General features: G+C 37.7%; 1 non-coding gene across 1 annotated transcript; it reads right to left on the bottom strand.

Annotated features, from left to right (window-relative positions):
* Window positions 1–3,658: 3,658 nt before the first annotated feature.
* Window positions 3,659–3,764, bottom strand: LOC118578931. The gene has a single exon (XR_004944320.1). It is a non-coding gene; the product is annotated as a U6 spliceosomal RNA (small nuclear RNA).
* Between the last annotated feature and the right edge of the window lie 773 nt (window positions 3,765–4,537).

The raw sequence follows: 4,537 nt of genomic DNA, 5'->3' as shown, positions 1-4,537 counted from the left end.
AGCTCTAAGTTAGAGGTGGTTTAGTTATGGGGATGGGTCATGGTGACTTCTAGCTCTTCTAAAAGTCCTTTGTTAGTTGGTCAGCATCTCTTTCTAGGATTAGGGTTCTTGGTCCTTTGTGCTTGGCATTACAGTCTTAGCTGGAATTCCTTGATGATGGAACCACTCCTACAGGCATGGTCAGTGGACCAAAGTTAGACATGGCTACTTGCTACTAGTCCAAGAGTAAAACAGAAAATTGGAATAAAATAACTTTTATAGAAATTTGATAAATCAGTTGACACTCATAGTAGACATTTGGGTCTAGGATGTTGTGCTTTTATTTCACTTTTATAGCAATTCATTTTTATGGGACTTAAAAAATACTGGTGTGCAATGATATGAAAATAAAAAAAAAACACAAACCAAAATAAAATACTAGTCCTCCACTCAAAACAATTGATGAAGTAAGTCCTGTTCTAGAAACCCCCTGTTTCATAGCTCACTACATCCATTAGCAGCCACTGGACATATGCAGAGGAGACAAGAGCCTGCTGACTATAATGGAGTCACTGTGTTCGAGTCTACGACCATCACTGTCTCTTTCAGTTTTTAGTATGGCTTGTCAATGGAAGCATTATTTCTATGGTACAGGTGATGTGATGGTTTAAGTGAGAATGGCCCCCCATAGGCTCCTATATTTAATTTAATTTAATTTAAATGCTTGGCCCCTCGTTGGTAGAACTGTTTTGTGAAGGAGGTGTCAATGGGGGTGGAAGCTTTCAAAAGGTCAGGCCATTCCTTGTTAGCTCTCTATCTTTCTGCCTGGTTGTTGTTTTCCAGTCACGTAAACTTTCAGCTCCAGCTCCAGCACCATGCCTGTCTGCTGCCATGTTCTCAGCCATGTTGGTCGACAGGACAAGTGAATACACACAAGGTCACATGGAACCATGAGCTGGCCCCGAATTAAATGCTTTTATGAGTTACCTTGGCCATGATGTCACCTCATAGCAAAAGAAAAGTAGCTATAATAGGTGAAAAAGCAGACTTCGAGATTGGATAGCTTACTTAAAGCAAGCTGTCCTCATCAATTTTATTATTCTAACAAATATTTATTAGTATCTCTATCCCTGTATGATTGTAGTATCACACAATGTACCATGCAACTTGCTTGCGTTCTCAGGGCAGACCCCATTCTGCAAGTTTGGGAATGTCACAAATGATCCCCAGTGGCCAGCAGAATCTGGGTGAAAGGTCAGTGAATCAGCCCCTAGCTGGAGCTCTTAGAATCTTCTCCTGGTGTTCCTGCCATATGAAGGTTGTGCACATGATGGAGGCCACTTTTCCATTCTCACATAGTGGACCCCAGAAGGGAGGACAAGTGGACAGACACAAGGCCACATGCAGTGGGGCTTACCTTCTCTCACTGTTGTCATTAGCTGCTCCACTTGATTTCTTTTTACTTAAAAATCAAATCATATGTTATCAATTGTATAAAGAAGTTTCATTATGACATTTCTAATATATACAAATGATAAACTTCATTCACTATTCTTTATTCTGTCTCTCATTCCCATTTTTCAGTTCACTGCTCTTCTGTACCCTTAATACCTCCCTTCTTAGTTTTAGGTTCTTCTCTCCTCCCAGCTTTCATACAAGAAAACAGCAGCAACAACATCAACAACAACAAAACGCCACATGGTATTTGTCTTTCTGAGTCTGGTTTATTTCACTTAACAGGATGATCTCTAGTCCCACCAAATTTCCTACAAATGCCACAATTCTATTCTCCTTTACAGGTGAATAAAACTCTGGTGTGTGTGTGTGTGTGTGTGTGTGTGTGTGTGTGTGTGTGTGTATAATATTTTCTTTGTCCATTAACCTGTTAATGGACACCTGGATTGCCTTTTAAGTTACCTATCCCTCCTGGAACATTGTCTTTCTTGAGGGAAGCCAGGTAGTTGTATTTCTGCATACCCAGAACTTATTATGAGTAGGTGGTTCATGAGTGGTTATTTAAGCTCAAAAGATTAAATGTTTCTTGAATAAAGGCAGATTCAATTATGATATATAAAATTGGATTATTTGGGTAACATACGGTTTTGTTAATAGAAGTCTGTTTTAGAATCTGTGGCTGTAATTTAGTTCTGTTTGCCTAAAGTATTTAAAAAAAATTGATTTTCAACCAGGAAATCTGACTATAGAATGAAAACCAAAACTACTTTCCCTCATGCTGCCCTCCATCACTTTTTGTCTTATAAGTCATTATGTGTGGTATTAGTCAGCTATTCATCACTTGATGAAACACCTGGGACAAACAAATGATACAGAGAAAATGATGGTTTGGGTTTGTGGATTCAGAATGGATCCATGATTCATTGGCTGGGGTGCTATGGGCCTGTGGCAAGGTTGAATATCATGGTGGAGAACATGTGGGTGAGGAAAATGCTCACTTCCTTGGCATTGGAGAGGTGGCGCTCCAAGTTGGGAAGGGGAGGGATGCAGAGGAGAAGAAAAGTAGTGGAGAAGGGGAAGGGAGAGGACAAGCAGGTTCACCTATTACCCTCAAAGGCATGATCCTACTCACCTAAGTTTCTTACTCTAGACCCCACCTATTAAAGCTCCCTACTTCTCCAGTATTGAGGTAAGGACAAAGCTTTTGGGAGGTTTCTCCACAACAAATTCTAGCATATGTGTGAAAGATTTTTTAACACAGTCTTTTAAAATCATGCATATACACAGAAGCACCTATTATGCAATATTACACATGGTACCCCCACAGCCCCCTCAGTGTAGATTAGAAATAACCTCCTATTAGCATTGGCAGAGCTGTGTAATTCTTTTTAATGGATATGTGACATTCAGTTTTGTGCATGTTCTATAATTTGTGTAATTAGTCACTTTCATTAGGAATTTAGGTTATGTTCTGGCTTTTGCTATTATAAACAATGTTATAATATGAATATGTGTTCATGAGTATGAACACATATCTGTTGTTTAAATTCCTAAAGGTGGAGTTGATAGGTGAGGAGTGACATGATCTCACAGTCATTGTTTATACTTTTTCATTCTGGTACACTCCCCAAACACTAATGTAGAAAGAATTGCTACCCACTTATTTCCGTAGGACAGTGTGTGTGTGTGTGTGTGTGTGTGTGTGTGTGTGTTTGCTTTGATATATCTTCTTTAAAGAAGTAAAATTTTCCAGGTACTTTTTTTCAAACCTCTGGTCAAAAGCAGAGTTGGGCTTCTATGTATCCCAAAGCACCCATCCTTCTATGTATACACACACACACACACACACACACACACACATACACGCACACACACACACATATATATGCATGTGTGTTTGAATGCTTATGACATTTCTACCTACAACATATAATAGTTTGTGGGTCTTATACCTTGAAATAAATATTACTATAACATATTATTTGACAACATTTTTCCACTCAACATTTTGTGGTTGAACTTAGCTCTGCAAATGCATGGTGATCAGTTATTTTAGCCATTTTAACTTTTGTTGCATTTAAGACTTATAATGTCAACAATACCAAGTCTGTTGAAGAATCATTGGGCTGTTTGGTTATACTATATGCTTCTGTCTATGTGTTCTTTCTTTCTTTCTTTCTTTCTTTCTTTCTTTCTTTCTTTCTTTCTTTCTTTCTTTCTTTCTTTCAATATGGAATGCTTCATGAATTTGTGTTTCATCCTTGAGCAGGGGCCATGCTAATCTTCTCTGTATCATTCCAATTTATTATATGTGCTGCTGAAGCGAGCACTGTCTGTGTGTTCTTGTGCATGCATACTATGTATGTGTACATTTAGACACACATGATAATAGGGCATTGCCTTGGAAACAGTGTTTCTGAGAGGATGTGCACATCTGTAGCTTGCTAAATGCTGCCAAATTGTTCTCCCAAGTACTCATGCCAATTTATGTCCTCAGTATCTGTGAATGGATACCTTTCTGTTATATCCTTGCCAGTACTTTGTGTTAAAATACTTTAAAAAAAATCAACCTAGCAATTAAGCTGGTATGAAGGGACATCTCACTGTTTTAGTTCAATCATCTCTACAAGTGTTTATTGGCCATTTGTGTTTTCTCCCACACAGATTGCCTGTTCATATACTGGTTCACCTTTCTATTGAAATCTTTGTTTCTTGTTGAGTTTTTAATTGAATCTTTATATTCATAATTTTAAATTACTCAAATTTATAAGAAATAATGCAGAAAACAGCCCCCAAAATTATTCTGTTTCTATATTGCTAACACTTGCAAAATGATAGTATGATTGTAACTAGAATATCAACATTAATATAATCCATTGAACTTATTCCAATTGTCTCTCTTTCCATGTCACTGATGTGTGTGTGTTGAGGGAAGTGTATACATTTAGGTAGACATTGAATTACTGACTCTGTTTCTGGTATAGCTCTATACCTCTTCCAGTTTTAATTTCTTTTCAAGTCTATTTGGATACCGTCTATTTCTGGATTATTGGAAATTTTAGCTGATTATTGCCATAATGTTCTAGAAAGTTACTGCCATCCT

This window comes from Onychomys torridus, chromosome 2 (assembly GCF_903995425.1).
Source record: "Onychomys torridus chromosome 2, mOncTor1.1, whole genome shotgun sequence".
NCBI lineage: Eukaryota > Metazoa > Chordata > Mammalia > Rodentia > Cricetidae > Onychomys > Onychomys torridus.
This window is presented reverse-complemented; position numbering and strand designations above follow the sequence as displayed.